We start from the raw sequence: 19,408 nt of genomic DNA, 5'->3' as shown, positions 1-19,408 counted from the left end.
GCCTCTTGAAATAACTTTTACTCAACTGGAAGTTTCGCAGGCCACTCACACTATACCCTCATATGATAATAATAATAATAATAGGCTATATTATGAAGAATCAGAAATATCACATTTCCGTTATACTTCTGTGTGGGTCAACATGCTCGTATCAGTCTAAAAGGAGCAGACGGCTATTCTCTAATTCTTGGATCATATGCGTGATTCTCTCTGTCTCTAGAGACATTTTGGTTCAGCATGACAATAAACAAGGGAAGCCTGTGTGGGTCGACTCAGAGGGGAATGAGAAGTGGGGGGCAAACAACCCATCACCATGGTAACAAGTCCTGCCCTCGCCTCTCACAGTCTCAAGGAGGGAGGCAGGCTTTAGGGTTTTGGTTGGAAAGACATGACTCGGAGTTCACTGGGAAAAAGGCAGGTATCCGGCGAAACTATAGCCAGCAGTTTTCCCCCAAAGTTATTTATAGACTAGTAACGGGATTGGGATTTAATCAAATGATAAACATGGACGTGCGGCGAAACTTTAAGGTAAAAACCCGATCGTTTTCTTCTAAGTGTTGAATGAAGACTACTTATTATAAGAGAGAGCGGATATAACATGTTGACTTTCCGAACCGTTGAATGAATAAACGTTCGAAAAATAATGACGTGTGTAATAAACTTCGGAGAGCGTCAATCAATTTGTTTCGCACATTTGCAAGGTGCACTTAGTAGTGAGTTCTGCACACGTGACCATATTTGGTCATTTATGTTTTTACGATGTAAAAAGGAAAAGTCTCTATGGAGCTGCTCGTTTGAACGAGACAAGCAGGCATAATCGAGATTGTATGGATAATCAATGCATTTGTTCCGTGGATTGCAGGTGCTCAACTAGTAGATACAGTAGAGTAGCTCATGTCACCCGAACACCACAGCTATAACCCCAACCCCTCTTGAATATTGCTATTTTTTTTCTCCTAAAAGGGGAATTATGGATTTCATGTGTTTCTGTCTGCTCCGTGGGGAATAGCCTGGTAGGCCTCCTTCCTATCTTTTAGAATAGGCCCACTGCCTTGGAGAGAGAGAGAGCCCCCCCCCGGAACTGTTCTCAAATGGACTATCTATTGTGCAGACCTAACAATGACCTTTCCTTTTCATAAGATTGGACTGTTAACCAAAGCTAGAGGCCTGTCTTACATAACAGGAGTACATAACAGATGTCTGTGTCATTTAGAAAATGTGGTTCTATCCAGAGGTAGCCTATCTATTGTAGCTGTTCACACTGGAGTCTCTGTGCAACAACCGTATTAATGGCTAACATTCCACCTCTGTGATAGGCTGTGTTCTGATGATAACACACAACGCCAACTCAAGGTTTTGGCAGTGAAAATGTCATCACTCACTCTGAGAGAATGTGATTGTGTGGAATAGTGTCCTTGGTCTCTATATTATATGAGACTCACAATGGGGGCTTTGTTATTATGACAATGTAACTAATACTGTTGTGACTGCTGCTGTGATGGACTTGTGTGTGCTGTAGAGACCTTCACAAGGTACTATCCACACAATGTAGGCTATGATCTGTGTCAGTGTCAAATTATAGGATTACATCTTTCAGGTGCATCACTTCAATAAAGGGGGGAATAAGGAATACGTATATGAGAAATACCTATGGCTCAGACAGCTCTAAACATCTAAAATACTGCTGTGCGGAAGCACTTTTTTTTATATGTGTATCTGCCAATATGTTTATTTTATGTGTAACAGTGATAATTAAACTGTAAACAAAGAGGCCTATTAAGATGTTAGATCCCATTCCTAATATGAAAATGGATGTGATTTAATGTTCTATGTCTTATCTTGACTTTGTCTATTTTGCTGCTGTCTATTTTATGCTCATTATATGATTCTTTTATGTCTGCACTTTATGCATTGCTCTTGATCTGCCAATTTTGTGCTCATTTTATGTCTTTTATTTACTGCTGAGAAGCACATTGAGCTGCAATTCCTGTATGAAAGGTGCTGTACAAATCAAGTTTATTATGATTTATTATTATAATAAACAAGATAAGATAAGATATTCCTTTATTCATCCCCTTGGGGGAAATTTGGGCATCAAAGCAGCACGGGGGAGGGGAGGTACAGGTATGGGCAGGGTAATAGTAGAAAGATCTGAGTACAAAAATATGAGGAAAAAAATAAACAGTGTAAACAATATAATTTACTCTGAATATAGAAATATGAGGAAGCAAATAGTGTAAACAAAGGTGAAGATGAGGGTCTGTAAGCCCTATCGGTTATATTATACATTACAATGAATCTGAATATAAGAGTAAAAGTAAACAGTATAAAGGTGCCCTAACTGACATGATATACGTCATACTTTGTACTCCGTGCAGGTTTTGGTGGTTAAGAGTCAAGACACACTCAGTGGTCAGACATTCCTGTGTAGAGTGTCTTCAACATCCTCTCCCCACTCCTTCAGTATCTTAGACCCGCAGACTAAAGATACATACAAATTAAACATTCCGTTTTTCACTGACTAGGTTTATAACCAGTGGGAATAATCCATTAATATGACTGCCTCGATTACAAATCTGATTCTTTTTTTTTGATCCACTTTTTCTCCCATTTTCTATATTTTCTCCCATCCCAATTTCGTATCATCCAATTCAACCCTCCCCTGTCACGAACGCTGTTTCTTGCCTCCCACAAGCCGGCTGCAATGTGGACTAAGTCATACATAGCACAAGTCCCCTCCGGTACTTGAGGTAACAGCAGTTGCATCTTTTCACCTGCGCAGCTCGATCTCTCAGTGTCGAGGAGTAACGCGTGGGAGGCTCACGCTGCCCCCGACACTTCCTGATTCTACTGCGCAGGCGCACCAACCGACCTGTAGGAGTCGCTGTCCACAACGCCCAATCCCCACCCATCAGTTTCCCACCCCCTAATACGGCCAATGTGTATTAGTATGAACGACCAGCTAAACTGAAAGCAATGTGGAGCGCTCGCCTCGCCCAGCGTCTCCGCATTTGTGGCGAGCGCCTTGCCTACTACGCCATGTAGCCGCCCTACAAATCTGATTCTTAACTCATCCAAGCTGAGAGAGAGCCGGGGGTTAATAACCCTTTTATAATGTTCATTAAGAAAAAATTAGCTTCGGTAATGTATTGTGATGGGGTGGGAATCACCGTACGATATTATCACGATACTTAAGGCACGATACGATAGTATTGCGATTCAAAATATACTGCGATATGCTGAGTATTGCGATATTAATATTGCGACATATTGCGATTTATTACCTTTTTTCAACTGCAAAGTAAAACTTTGTCAACATGTTTTATCTAATAAAATAAAGTTTTCAGTCTGTTCATCTCACTTCAATCATTTTTATTGCAGCAAATGGGATTTTCTCAAGCAGACAGATGTCAACACTGATTTATAATCTGTGTTGCATGTACCTGACAAACTGAACTGTTTGTATGTCATATTCCAACTTAACTGAATGCACACGTGTGCGTGTGTGTGTGGACTACTGTACTATTACAGGTATTGAAATGAACAATGCAACTTCCTTAAAAAAAAAAATATATATATATATATATATATATATATCTTTTTAATAAATAAATAATAAAATATCGATACTTGTCGTCCTTGTATCGATCCAGTATGCCACACAAAGTATTGCGATACTACTACGTATCGATATTTCCCCCCACCACTACTTTGGTCTCCTTCGAGCTGATTAGGTTAATAGGTTAGATTCAAATGTATTGTCATTATACAGCACAAGTACAGTACAACGAAAAAACAAGTTTGGCAAGGTTTCAAATGATATTCTTCCACACACAAAAAGGACAAGTTTGATAAAAGCACATACAAAAAGATTTTTTTTTTACACGACAGGAAACAGTGAGATGGGGATTATGTATAATTTTACAGTAGTAGCAGCGACACACACATGCACGCTCAGTCGTGTCTGGTGACCTTTTGTTCGCTCGGGCGTCCTTTCACAGCCTGCTTGTAAACACAGAGGACCCGTGGTATTTGAGTAGTTTGTGTACCACCTTTGTACTCTTATTTTCTGTAGGCTTCCCCCAGTGACGCGCACACAAGGCTGGTCAGGAGCACCACCCTATTTACATTTAGATTGTACATTTACATGTATATATCAGTTACCTCCTGCTCCATCCTTACTACAGTATCTTTAGATTATGAAGGCGTTACTGCTTTATTGAAATGTACACACACGGTGCAGTGGAGAGTGACAGGAATGATGGGAGAGAGAGAGAGAGAGAGGGGGGGGGGGTATACACTGTACCCACTTTAGTCGAGGCTACAATGTTTGAAGCTAACCCTGTTCAAATATTGCCGATCCCCTCCCCTGTCAGCTTTGACGTTTAGGATCGCAAACATTACCGGTGGTGTTTGCCTGACCTCTCTCGGCTCTCAAACATCTGTCAAATAGATGTTCGGGATGGCTGGTGCGTGGCATTCCTCCAGGCTTACTCGCAGTTTAAAGCCTCTTTTGTAAGCGACCCGTGACCACGCAATAAGTGCTTCATACCTGGCACCTCGGTTTTTTCACCACGCTTTTCATCATCTCGACCTAAACGAGTTGCCAGTTTCCCAGACGATATGAAAAAGGGACCGACATTCATTCTCAGTTTCCATTGTGTTTTAGATCTTGTGTGCATGATGCACCTGTGAGAGCTCAAAGCACCGGAGGACGGAAGGGATTCTCAAAGGCCTCTAGGAACACACCCACTCACAATAAAGAAAATGAGTGACAGCACAGACACTGTGCCATTAAAGGCCCCATCCGTAATCCAAACGTAAACGTATGGTTATCCTCACCATGGAAAACAGGAGTGGACTAAAAGACAACACGAGTTGTTTGTATTCAAAGAAGTCTTTATGGCTATGTTGGTAATATTTGTAAAACGGATCACAGCGTTCCATTAGGCTACATCATCACCACAAACACATTGTTAGGCAAACAACAGGTGATGGTAATAAAACAACAAGGAGATTATATAATTACTTAGCCTAAATGACAACCGCGGGCCAACTAGGGGTGGGAATCACCAGTTTCATCATGATACGATACGATATCGATTCTTTGGACAACGATACGATATTTGCCGATATCACAAAGTCTCTCACGATACAATACGATACGATTAGATTCAGGTGCCTGCGATCGATATGAGATGATATCATATGCCCATTTAACACAATCAGTTATGAGACTCGCCACAGGATTTTCAAAATAAGAGTATCGATATGAATCGATCTTATTACATCGCATCGATCCGATTCGATCGTTGATAATTACATCGATGTATCGATCTGGATCGATGTATCGTCCCACCCCTAGGGCCAACGAGCTGTTCATGGCATTGCGGTGTATCGGTGTGAAGAAACGCATGTCACGAGAACATTATGAATTCTGAAATCACTCTTCGAGAATGTTTCTGAATATATACCCTGCTCTCTGGTACACAGGGCTTTACTGAATATATAGTATATATACCCTGCTCTCTGGTACACGGGGCTGAATATGATGTTCCGATACAATTTTTTCCTTCCCGATCCGATTTCGATACCTAAGCTTTTTGGGTATCGGCCAATACCGATACTGATCCGATACCAGTGCATACATTAAAAAAGAAATACAAAATTATATAAATGATAAAACTCGTCTTTTTTTTTTATACAGCTACTGTTTTACTGTTTTTTAGTAATAACTATAAAGTAATGGTATTTATTCAACAACAGGTGATTGTATAGATTTAGTATTAGTATCAGTAATTGAAAACTATCTCAATGAGTTCACCCACGGAAAGGTTGTTGGCACATTAGTTCCACACAGACATTATTCGTTGCTGCACTTGCTTCCACAAGGCTCCGTTTAAGTAGCTGTTGTGATTTTTGCACAATAAATATTCAACATTCTCTTTTGAGACTCCGCCTCAGACTCTTATCATTTGGCACTAAAAGCTAAACATTGTCACCAATATGGCTGTCCGCAACATGTCATTAATTGTGTACGCGAGGTGGTCGATCAGTGACGACGTTAACGTGAGCTAGGTTAGCTAGCATGAGCTACCGGTAGATGGAAAGACTGTAACGTTACTGGTGAAAATGTGAAATGAATACTCCTTTGCCAACTTGCTGTACTTTGCTTGCAGGTCTGCAGCCATTATTGCTGGATTATGAATAGCCCCAACTTTAGCCAAGGTAACGTTAAAGCTAAAACTTTAACGTTAGTTAACGCTAGCTTTCGGTTAGCTGTTCAATGCTAATAACACCACCAAGCGAACCCATCAGAGCTCCCCGTCAACACCGCTCTGTCGGGAGGATGGCATTTAAGAAAGTATCTGCTGTTAAAATGACAAACAGCATTGACACTTTAATTCACGGTCGGTTAAAAACACGTTTGTTTTATAATGCTCACTCAGCAGACCGCAGTGTTGTTGATAAATTACGTCATATGGTATCGGAGCGCAGAATTAGAGGGTACTCGCCGATACCGATACCAGCATTTTAGGCAGTATCGGCGGCATTTCCGATACTGGTATCGGTATCGGAACAACTCTAAATACCCTGCACCCTGGGCTTTAGAAACACGGTTCTGGGTGTTCGGGGAGGTGTAACGGCGGCTCTGAGACAGCGGGGCAAAGGAGAGCGTCTTGTCTGCCTCGTCTCCTTGTAGAGTCAAAGCCTGTGGGACAGAAGTCAGCTCCGTGACACCCCCCCCCCCCCAGCTCAGATGGACATAAGCCTGTTTTCCACATGCCAGCCTCCACAGCTGTGCTCGTATCCAGCCCGCCGCCCCCGCAAAAGTTTGTCCTCTTTTAAAAAAAAAAAAAAAATTGCCAATGTTACCTTGAAGAAACAGCTGAAAGGCTGAGGGGGGAAACCCGGGATGAGAAAGGGGCTCTACACGAATTGGTTCCATCTGGTCCCCGAAACGGAGCAAGCACTACCGCGTCCCGAGTGTCTGGATATGGTAACCGCGCAGCTGTCCTGAACAACATCGAGCGGGAATGTCCCTGTCCGGGAAGATTAGGGTCGGGTACTGTTCCCATTTTAACCAATACCGGTACCAGTTCCACTGGAGTTCGGTACCGTCCGTTACCCAGCGGAACCTTTTTCCGGTACATAACTCTCTCTGTAATAACAAATAAATTGATTTCAGTCGTAAAAAATATTAAATTGTATTAAATTTCAACATTGTTATTTATTCAACATTATCTGGCCATCCTCAGTAAATATTATCAAACTCCTCTGACCTCGTCTGGTCTTTCCAAAGACCCAAGAGACAGAACAGTAATATATATATTTGTGGAAAAGGCTAACCTCTTGTCTAGTATTACACTCTTATACTAAACATGTACAGTAAAGGTACCCAAACTTGATCCAGCGTGAATCGGTACTCGGTAGTACCGATGTAATTCGGTCGGCACCCTTAAAAGTACCGGTTTCGGTACCCGACCCTAATGAAGATAACCCGGTACCTAGGGATGGGTACCTTTCACATTTGAACCGATACGGTACCGGTACCGGTGAATCGATACCGGTACCCAACGGTACCTTTTTTCTGTACTTTAGTCTCAAGAAATTTTATTTACCTACCTCAGTCGTGAAAAAAAATAATCCAAACTTCAAATAACTACAATTTCGACAGTTTTTGGCTTGCCATTGCTCCGACTGTTTTGTTGTTGAATCAAGTCAAATCCTAGGTAAGCATATATTGTGCGGGGAGCTCCCGTAGCTCACCGCATATCTCGGCGCTATTTCTGCGTCGGGGAAAACCGTGCTCGTCACGGATCTGGGGGACACGAGTTCGATTCCCGGACCCGCCGTCATTTCTCAGAATGTCTTCCCCTGCTCTACATCCCATTTCAACCTGTTTCTGTCGGTCATGCTTGACCAGAAGAGCGATAAACACTAAAAAATAAAAATAAAAAAAAAAGTTTAAAAAAGCATATATTGTGCGTGTGAACGTTGACATGGAAAAAAAAGGATTTTTTTTCTTTCTGTATCTCACTTGAATCGATACTCGGTAGTACCGACGTGTTTCGGTTCGGTACCTCAAAAGTACCGAATTCGGTACCCATCCCTACCGGTACCTGACCCTAATGAAGATAACCCGGTACCCGACCCTAATGAAGATAACCCACAGCTGAGGCGGCTGGGTGGCGCAGCGAACATTGCACTCGTCACCAACGCAAGAGACACCGGGTTAGACTCCGGCTGTCGGCATTGCCTCCGGCTTGGGCCAGCCGTCATACTAACTCAATTGGCAGAGTTAGCGGGTGGAAGTCGATGGGTGGTAATCTGGACGTTGTGGACAGCGACTCCTACAGGTCGGTTGGGGACGCCTGCACAGCAGAGACAGGAAATGGCGGGGGTAGTGTGAGCCTCCCACACGTTACACCTCGCCAATGAGAGTCCGCGCTGGCAGGTGAAAAGATGTGACAGGCTGCCTCCTTGTGTATCGGAGGGGACACGTGATGCAAGGCTTCTATCCTCCCTACAACCGGCCAGTGGGGGGCATATGCGAGCAACGTTCAAGACAGGGGAGGGAAGAATTGGCACAGTGGAATTGGGATGGGAGAAAAAATAGAAAAAGTGGAGAAAAAGTGGATAAAAAAAATAAAGATAACCCACGGCTCTGAGGACTCAGGAGTGGATGCAACGGAGGGGCCCTCACTAACCCCGTCTCCCAGCCGAGACCTCTGGGACACGCAGAGTGGACCGACCTCCACTGGTTCCTTGCGGCGGCAGGGGGTGGAGGGAGGTATTTGACCGGCGTGGAGGGCAGTGTAAATACAGCACCATACATGGCCTGCTGCTATTGTCTTCAAGATTCAAGATTCAAGATGATTTATTGTCATGTGCTTTGTTAAACAGACAGTTTGCCGTACAATGGAAAAACGTACTTTGCTAGTCCGCCCTTCGCACGGCATCACACAGACCACACAGATCACACAGCACTTAACTAGAATGAACAACTTAAATACAAGCGAATGCTAAATGCTAAAAATAAGGAGATCTTAAAAATAAATGGTAGAAGATATATACAAGACACGAGTGAGTAACGTTAACATTATTGCACGTTCCGTTCACAGCGTAGGATGGAGTAGTTTACAAATATAAATATATGGAGCAGGTGACAATGGGTCACGGCAGCAGTGTCGTCTCGGGAGATCTCATTGCGGCGGGTCTGTCTCCATATTGCGGCGGGTCGCCACAAATACATCTATATATGGAGGAGAAGCTGTATCTGTTGGGAACTCCACCTCTTTACTCTTGGCACGGAAAAAGCAGTCAAGAGGAGACAAAAGACAGCCTCCTCTGTGGCGCTCGGTGCTGCCTGTGATGAAGGCCCGCGCTCGGCTTCGTACGGGGGCTTCTAATAAGGAACAGAGTCGCGTCGTCCGGGTCGAAGGCTTTTACGTTATCAGGCTTTCGTGTCAACAGAGAACGTTCTCGTTTGTTCCCCGCAGTGTAAACAGGGCATGTTTGGACCACGGCGAAGGAGCGTGTACACGCACACACACACACACACACTGTGCGGCCCTTGTGTCTCCGCGTACCAGCCTTTATGTATAGAGTGGTCCGTGATATTATGCTAGGGCTAGTAGAGTGTGGAGCCGGACCTCCTTCTCTCTCTACCAGGATATTTATGCAGTAACTCAACTCCCACACTCACAGACTCTCTGCTAACATGCTGGATTCCCAACAGGGAGCCCAGAATCCGTGTGTGTGTGTGTGTGTATGTGTGCGTGCCGTGTACCACGCGTATGTGCGTGTGTGTGTATGTGTGCGTGTACACGCGCGTGCGTGTGTGCTCGCATGTGTGTGTGTGTGTGCGTGCATGTGCATGTCTGTGTGTGTGTGTTTGTTACACAGATGGGAGGCTTGAGAGAACGGCCTGTGTCAGTGTGTGGGCCCATACAGTCGTGTCCTCCAGTGAGGACGTCTGGAAAAAGAGATTTGCACTCCTCCTCTCCCCGCGGCTTCTTGGCTGCAAGCGAACCTCTGCGGTGGTTTGAAAACCTTGGAGTCAGTCTGCTGATCAGCAGAAACGGCGGTCTGCCAGGAAGCTCTGAGGTGTAGCAGACTGGAGACCAGAATTAGAACGCAGCTTCTATTTCTGGAAGCCATTGTTTCTCTGTTGTTCTTTTCTTTCTCCAGTAGGGACACATGGGTGTACAATGGAAATCAGAAGCAGGCTCTATGCAGACAGTTATGGGAACTGGTCCACTGTGACTGGGATTTGATACTGAAATTACAACCAAAACCACAAAGAGGTGCTGTAGTCTCAATCAGTGGGGACATTGCGAGCCAGGTGAAGAGTTATAGGTGAACAGTGAGAGCCAGGTGAACAGTTAGAGCCAGGTGAACAGTTGAATGAATGAATGAATGAATGAATGACTTTTATTTATAGAGCACCCTTCACAGCACGAATGCACAGGGTGCTTTACTATACAGCTTAGTATATAAAAAACACAACAAAACAGTGAGCAGCTGTATATTCGCGTGTAGTCTTTATCGGATGAGGAGTGATCTCTCATAACTGGACCCAGGTGTTTCCTACCCATCTTCCGCCCGTTCGCCGTTTGAAAACATTCTTTATAATGTGCTGAATGCAGCCAGGGCAGCAAATATTAGTGCATTCCTGCAATGTGACGGGCAGGTCTGTGTGCCGGTTGATCCATCATTTCTGACAGGGCCAAGGACTTCGCCCATTCACTTTTGCATAACATTCCACCTTATGCATGGATTTAAATATGCACGCACACACACGCACGTGCACACACGCGCACACACACATACGCACGCACACACACACACACACGCACGCACACACACACACACACACACGCACACGCACACACACACAGCCTTTGGCTAATATTTGTGAGTTTGAGTCTCCTGATAAAGAGGTTACTTTTTAACCACGTGCCCGTCCGCTCAAGGACACGCCGAGGACAAAGAGCTCCTCTATTCGCCCTGAACTGTTTGACGGAGCTGCTCTCTTTGTCCCGTCTCATTCTCGTGGAGTACTCACTCCTCTTGTTATTACTCTCTGTGTCCTGTCTCATTCTCATGTAGTACTCACTCTTGTTATTACTCTCTGTGTCCCGTCTCATTCTCATGTAGTACTCACTCTTGTTATTACTCTCTGTGTCCCGTCTCATTCTCATGTAGTACTCACTCTTGTTATTACTCTCTGTCCCGTCTCGTTCTCATGTAGAACTCACTCTTGTTATGGAGAACTCACTGTTGTTATTACTCTCTGTCCCGTCTCGTTCTTGTGGAGTACTCACTCTTGTTATTACTCTCTGTGTCCCGTCTCATTCTCATGTAGTACTCACTCTTGTTATTACTCTCTGTCCCGTCTCGTTCTCATGTAGTACTCACTCTTGTTATTACTCTCTGTGTCCCGTCTCATTCTCATGTAGTACTCACTCTTGTTATTACTCTCTGTGTCCCGTCTCATTCTCATGTAGTACTCACTCTTGTTATTACTCTCTGTGTCCCGTCTCGTTCTCATGTAGTACTCACTCTTGTTATTACTCTCTGTGTCCCGTCTCATTCTCATGTAGTACTCACTCTTGTTATTACTCTCTGTGTCCCGTCTCGTTCTCGTGGAGTACTCACTCTTGTTATTACTCTCTGTGTCCCGTCTCATTCTCGTGTAGTACTCACTCTTGTTACTTATTACTCTCTGTCCCGTCTCGTTCTCATGTAGAACTCACTCTTGTCATGGAGAACTCACTCTTGTTATTACTCTCTGTCCCGTCTCGTTCTCATGTAGAACTCACTCTTGTTATGGAGAACTCACTGTTGTTATGGAGAACTCACTCTTGTTATGGAGAACTCACTCTTGTTATGGAGTACTCACTCTTGTCATGGAGTACTACTCACTCTTGTTAAGGAGTACTCACTATTGTTATGGAGAACTCACTCTTGTTATGGAGAACTCACTCTTGTTATGGAGAACTCACTCTTGTTATGGAGAACTCACTCTTGTTATGGAGAACTCACTCTTGTTATGGAGTACTCACTCTTGTCATGGAGTACTCACTCTTGTCATGGAGTACTCACTCTTGTTAAGGAGTACTCACTATTGTTATGGAGAACTCACTCTTGTTATGGAGAACTCACTATTGTTATGGAGAACTCACTATTGTTATGGAGAACTCACTCTTGTTATGGAGAACTCACTATTGTTATGGAGAACTCACTATTGTTATGGAGAACTCACTCTTGTCATGGAGTACTCACTCTTGTTATGGATAACTCACTATTGTTATGGAGAACTCACTCTTGTTATGGAGAACTCACTCTTGTTATGGAGAACTCACTCTTGTTATGGAGAACTCACTCTTGTTATGGAGAACTCTCTTGTTATGGAGAACTCACTCTTGTTATTACTGGATGGATTTCTGACCCTCCTGTCTGTGGCTGACTGTAGCGCAGAACCTGGACCTGGCATAGCAGGCACATTATAACTTCATCTGAAAGAACTGAAGCAGAACATCTAAGGGCTTTTAAGCGGTAAATGGTAAATGGACTGCATTTATATAACAGCTTTTCTCCAAAGCGCTTCACAATGCATCACATTCACTCACACATTCACACACCGACGGCCGGGACGACCGCGCAAGACGACCGCGCAAGACGCCAACTTGCTCATTGGGAGCAGTTAGGGGTTAAGCGTCTTGCTCAAGGACACAACCATGCTGCCAGGAGGAGCCAGAATTGAACCGGGAACCTTTAGATTAACGGACGACCGCTCTACCTGCTGAGCCTCTGTCGCCCTGCTTTTACCAACACAACCTAAAGTTTTTCCTTTATTCCTTAGATTGCATTTTCTAAAGGTCCCCTCCATTGAAAATCTAGTTTTTTCTACAGTTAACTGCTCTTGGAGGCATGACTTTGACTCTACAGATTGTTATTTGTGCAGAACTTGTCACCAGAGGGCTTCTCTGTACTTCTTCAAAATCTGTGACGCAACCAATCTTGCGAAGCTATCAACGTGAAACGCGTATTATAAGTTGATACATCTAGTGAGGGATGTAGAATGCAGACAGAATAAGATAAGATAAGATAAGATATTCCTTTATTGATCCCCTTGGGGAAATTCAGGCATCATAGCAGCATGGGGGCGGGGGAGGGGAGGTACAGGTAGTAAAAACAAGCTGTGTAAACAATATAACAAATCAATATAATTAACTAACTAACTGAAATATACAGTACTCACGTAAGGTGCAGTATGCATAAGGTAGTATTAGTGTCCTTTTTAGGTTCCTAGTAGTTGTAGTTGGATGTCTGGCAGCAGTCCCTGCCCACTGTTGTGGCGCCTGATGGCCGCTGGTATGAAGGACTGGCCGAGGCGGTTGAGTGTCAGGGGGGTATGAGTCTGTGACTGAACATGCTTCTCATCTTGACTAGCTCGTCGTAGAGGGGGTGGGAGGGATTCTCCAGGATAGCAGCCAGCTTCCTTCTCATCCCCCTCTCTGCCACCACCTAGTCTGACCAGCTCGACTCCCACCACGGAGCTAGCCTTTCCATAGGTTTCCTTTTATTTTTATTTATTAAAAAAAAAAAAAAATTAGCATTTTTACAGCTTTATTGGTCACGCAGGACCGACAGAGGAGAGGGCGAACGGGAGGAGAGGTGGGGAGGACATGTGACAAATAACGACGGGAGCTGGGATCGAACCCGGGTCGGCCGTGTAGGTGCGCGAGGCACTATGGTTTCCTTTTCTATTATAACTTTCTATCATTCTCAAAAAATCATTAATTTAGTCATTAACAGCAGTAGGTATTCCACACACCTTTCATTTCCAAGCAGCAGCTCAGCAACTGTTCAAAACGTTTGCCTGTTCAGAACTATGCCTGTTCAAAACGTTGCCTGTTCAAAACGTTGCCTGTCCAAAAACGTTGCCTGTTCAAAACGTTGCCTGTTCAAAACATTGCCTGTCCAAAAACGTTGCCTGTTCAAAACGTTGCCTGTTCAAAACATTGCCTGTCCAAAAACATTGCCTGTCCAAAAATGTTGCCTGTTCAAAACGTTGCCTGTTCAAAACGTTGCCTGTTCAGAACGTTGCCTGTCCAACAATTTTGCCTGTTCAAAACGTTGCCTGTTCAAAACGTTGCCTGATCGCTTGGCCCCCGTGGTGTTGCTGCTTGCGGTGTTTCTCCAGAACCACTCATCCAATCAACTTCACACTCGACACACTGCACTCTCCCGGGTCCTCGGCGATACGGCCGCCAAGTCACACACTCCTACGCGGAGAGTTGAATGACGTTCCCCTCGCGTTCCGCTGTCAAATAGTTCAGCAGGCTGTGATGTACAGGCACGACAGCTCTGCGTAGGAGTGTGCCACAGAGTGTGAAGTCGGATGAACAGTTCTTGAGAAAATCAGACAGACAAGACAGAGAGATTCCTTCCATTTTAGTTAGATAAATGGTAAATGGTGCATTTATATAGCACTTTTATCCAAAGAGTTTTACAATTTGTTCCTCACATTTTACCCATTCACTCACACATTCACACACCGATGGCAGAGGCGACCATGCAAGGTGCCATCCTGCTCATCGGGAGCAGTTAGGGGTTAAGTGTCTTGCTCAAGGACACTTGCTGCCCGGGAGGAGCAGGAATCGAACCGGGAACCTGCAGATTACCAGAAGACTGCTCCACCTCCTGAGCCACAATTGTTTATTTTCTATATCTGAATCAGATTACCAGAGACCAGGGATGGAACAGATGTTGGGGCATTAGCTTGGTAGATTTATTATTCCAATGGGCAATTGTACATAGGCTATGTCTCCGCCTCTCGTTCAACGACCATCATTCGCCCTTTCAGGTCTAAGTGACGTAATGCATCACAGATTCCGGTTCAGATAGCTATCAGCAAATAGACTAAAGTGAAGAAATGTAACACTTGAAAATATTTGCTACTATTTATCAACAGTTGAAATACCACCCCCCCCCCCCCACCCGCCCCCTGAGGAAGAAAACATACAACATACAAGCTAATACTAGCTATAACGTTTCTAATCCTGATGCTTCACCTTTGTTAAGAAACCAGAGTTTTGTGCAACTGCACCTTGTCACGTAGTGATTCTTGCTTGAGTGAATGATGTCATGTGTAACCAGAGACAGGAACAAGTCCATGACAAATAAAAAAAGCTGTCGTCTGAAATTTTATTCTAATACTGAAATGGTGTGTAAGAAAGGTCATGTGTAACCAGAGACAGGAACAAGTCCATGACAAAAAAAAAAAGCTGTCGTCTGAAATTTTATTCTAATACTGAAATGGTGTGTAAGAAAGGTCAGCAGCGCCTCTTCTGTTTAAGGAAGCTAGCCACATTTCAGGTGGATAAGTCATTGATGATTTAGTTCTACAGGGCTTTCATAGAGTTTGTTGTTTCCTTTGCTGCCATGTGTTGTGTTGGTATGGAAACCTTGGCGTTAGACAAAAGAATGCCCTACCTTGTTAATGGGGTTGTGAGGGGGGCTAGCTAAATTGTGGGGGTACAATTCAGCTGTCTGGGTCATATATATGACGAGCAGGTGCTCAAGAAAGCGTCATCCATTAGAGCAGACAGCTCTCACCCCCTAAATCCGGAATATCAATGATTTCCTTCCGGCCAACGTTTAGAGACCCCTGCAGCTAAAAACAATAGGTATAAATTCTCATTTATACCTACCTCCATTCGTACCATCAATAAAGGAAGCAGGAGGAGGTAGCGTTGAGGTGGGTGGGTGGGTGGATGGTTGTAGTTGCTTACTTAACTGTTATCATATTTTGATCTTGTGACCATGTACATGTCTGTCTATGTTCTTCTTGTTTATGTATGTTTACATGTTTATATGTATGTGTTTTTTGGAGTTCTTATTATCTGCTGTAACATGAATTGCCCAGTTTGGGACATGCTAATAAACTTGACTTGACTTGGCTGTCGGGCTGGGTGGTGTGACCTGAAGTACATATCACAGTATGGACCTACAGTATACTAACACACTTACCTCAGTAGTGATAGTGGGGCGACAGTCAGTGGCTCGGGAGGTAGAGCAGTCGTCTGGTAATCTGGAGGTTCCCGGTTCGATTCCCAGGCAGCGTGTCAAAGTGTCCTTGAGCAAGACACTTAACCCCTAATTGCTCCCGATGAGCAGGTCGGCACCTTGCATGGTCGCCTTCGCCGTCGGTGTGTGAATGTGTGTGAATGGGTAAAATGTGAGGAACAAATTGTAAAGCGCTTTGAATAAAGCACTATATTCCTTTAAGCAGTGAATCCAAGGTGACCAGTTCAATGGAAATTTTGATTAGCTCCAGCATTGCAGGGTCACAGACAGTTGACTATGAGGTCACTTCCTGTATCCTGTAAACCTCTGGCTCTGGGGTCCTTATTTGGGCGTTGAACGGGGCCTTGGAGGTGTTAATCCAGCCTGCTGTCAGACATAATGTAAACTCAACACGGCTGGACTAAAATGTAAAAGTGTGTGTGTTGGTGGTGGGGTGCGGGGGGGGGTTGCTGCTGCTGCAGAGTGGAGAACTGTTATCTGACATCTATCACGAGTGTCACTCAGTATTAAGTCAATAGGAAACATCAGGTTAGGCCTCAGCTATCCGTACCTCAAATTCCACATCAATATCCGGCAGGTGTGTTGCATCGTAGATTAAACCACTGTAGACATACTTGACATCTCCTAGAATACGTCTACCTCCAAGGTAGATCGATAGATTGAAGTTGTTAAAGGTAGAATCTGTAATGCCACCAAACAGTGACTCGGTACTGTGCTTGGTACCGCACTTTGTTTAAATCTTTTGTTTTGGTCTGACCTCTCTCTCGGCAGAGCCCGAGGTGTGTGGCCAGCGGTAGTAGCGACCCCTCCCCCTATCCCCACTCAACTCCAACCCACGCACCAGACCAAAACAAAGAATGTCAACAAAGTGCAATACCAAGTGGGGCTATTTCGCCTAGAGGTCGCTGTTTGACCGCATTACAGATTCTACCTATTAATGACGTTTTTCTTGATTGTCATATAATACCCTTAACACATTCCCTGCCACATAATTTGATCATCTTATACCACTCTCTGCCAGCACTGTAAGCCTATGTAGATGTTCACATTCTTTGCAGGGCTATAACTTTTTAAATTGTATTGCTAAATTGACATTACTATGGCCCATTCAACATCGATTATCTATCGTTCAGGATGTAGGAACGTTTGACTTTTTCATTCATAGATTCATACGAAAATACCGTCTAGAATATAAATATGTTTTTATCGTTTTCTGCAGTAATTCCTAGAACGTGCGATATAGGCATAAACGCATATATGGATTAGTTTCAAGTTTCAAGTTTCTTTAATAGTTGTCATACAGAAGTACAGAATACTTTTGTACAAAATGCTTCTTACTGTTGCGCTCCAGAGACTGTGCAAGACAAGATAAGTATGAAATAAAAACATAGTAAAATTAGAAGTAAAAAAAGAGGTCACAGTGTTCAGTTTAGACATATGTACAATGTTCGATGCAGAATAGACGTAGTTACCATACAATATACAATACTGTGCAGTGTACTAATATACAATACTATATAGTGCAAGGCAGAAATGGAGAAATGGGACGAGGTGCAATTTAGGTACAATTCACAGTAGGTGTACGAGTTGTAGTGCAAATCCTTTATCAATAAATATAAAGTGTAAGTGTGTTTGTGTGATCTAAAGTGTGGAGAGTGGGTGCTGCAGTGTGTTGTTTGTTTGAGTGAGTGTGTGCGTGTGTGCTGTGTGCATTTGATGGTTGTTGCATAGTGATTATTGTTCGTTTAGCGATTATTGTTCGTTTAGCAGCCTGATGGCCTGGGGATATCAAATGCCGTTTGTTGGCGATACACGCTATATTAAAAATGTCAACTGTACATGATCCTAAACGTTATGACTGATCATGCGCGGATGAACGGGGGGGAGGTCGTTTATAATTCCGTGATCGTCGGTAAATGCTTTATGTAGTATGGGTGATATATTGAGCAGAGCAGTTTGCATGGATAATAATAAACAAACGTGTTGAAAATGACGTCAGTGTCCTCTTACCGTTCGACGATGAGACTGGAGGAAAAAGATCCCACTTATTTGACGGCGATCTCCTAAATCCATTTCCGGTTTGTATAATCATAAACAACGGCCAAATCGTATCGATTATTGCGTTATGGCAGCGATCGCTACACACGGACGTGTGTATACAGTCCCGCAACAATATGCGAGTGCCGGATGCATTTCCAAGACGCACCGAGATCGACTCGTCCATTTCCGGTTTGGCAACTCGCCGATCATCCACCAGGGGGCAGTATTGAAGCGTTGCAGAGTTGTGCATGCTCCCACTGCATCAGACGAGGCTCCGTGAGGGAATTATGAATAACATGGCGAAAAAATGAACGTCGTACACCGTGGATTGGCAGAATTTGCATGAACTTGAAACACGTCGTAAGCCGTTTCCGGCGTGGGATGTGTTAAAAGTGATGAGGTCATTTGGAGAAGAAAAAACAACAACACATGAGCCTGCTTTGGGCTTTAAGACGCGTGAAGCCGCTAGGGGTGGGAATCATCAGTTTCATCACGATACGATACGATATCGATTCTTTGGACAACGATACGATATTTGCCGATATCACAAAGTCTGCCACGATACGATACGATACGATTCAATTCAGGTGTCTGCGATCGATATGAGGCGATATTATGTGCCCATTTAACACAATCAGTCACATTTAGATCAACTAAAAAAAGGCTACGGAAATATCAATTGATGTATTTATTTTTGAGCTCTTCCAGACATTTAAATGAAAAACAATCTATTGTTTTTAATACAAATAGACCTCCTGTTCACTTTTGTTTTTATATATTGAGCTTTAACACACACACAGACACACACAGACACACACACACACACACAGTCCCCCACAGCCCCCACCCCTCCTCCTTCCAAGTCCCCTTTCCACTCTCCTGTTCTCTCTCACGGTTAGCTGCTTAGCTTTTAGCAGCCAACGCGACGTTCATTTAGATATTTAACGCGCCGTTGGCATAAAGGAATGGCGACGATGCAACGCCTGTTATATGCATTTGACCCGTTGCGGGGAAAAAACTGCACAGACTTATATCGGCTCGCAAAATAGACGCTCTGTAGTGCTTTACAGCAGACGCAAACACTGCTGTAATTTCTACACGGAGTTTCACAATACTGGGCGCCGGCGGATATGCCTCGCGGGGATTTTCAAAATAAGAGTATCGCAATATGAATCGATCTTTTTACGTTGCGTCGATCCTATTTGATTATTGATAATAGATCGATATATCGATCTGGATCGATGTATTGTCCCACCCCTAGAAGCCG

At 43.9% G+C, this 19,408-nt stretch overlaps 1 protein-coding gene across 1 annotated transcript in view; it reads left to right on the top strand.

Annotated features, from left to right (window-relative positions):
* The first annotated feature begins 392 nt into the window (after positions 1–392).
* dennd2b (DENN domain containing 2B) overlaps positions 393–19,408 on the top strand; it is a 112,858-nt gene continuing 93,842 nt past the window's right edge. The window contains exon 1 of the mRNA XM_084308247.1: positions 393–528. The gene's annotated coding sequence lies outside the window, so the exon portion shown is untranslated. The remainder of the gene's footprint in view (positions 529–19,408) is intronic.

The sequence above is a fragment of the Notolepis coatsorum genome (genome assembly GCF_963971535.1).
Source record: "Notolepis coatsorum genome assembly, chromosome: 2".
NCBI classification, from domain to species: Eukaryota; Metazoa; Chordata; class Actinopteri; order Aulopiformes; family Paralepididae; genus Notolepis; species Notolepis coatsorum.
The sequence above is the reverse complement of the archived record's forward strand: the minus strand, read 5'-3'. Positions and strand labels throughout refer to the sequence as shown.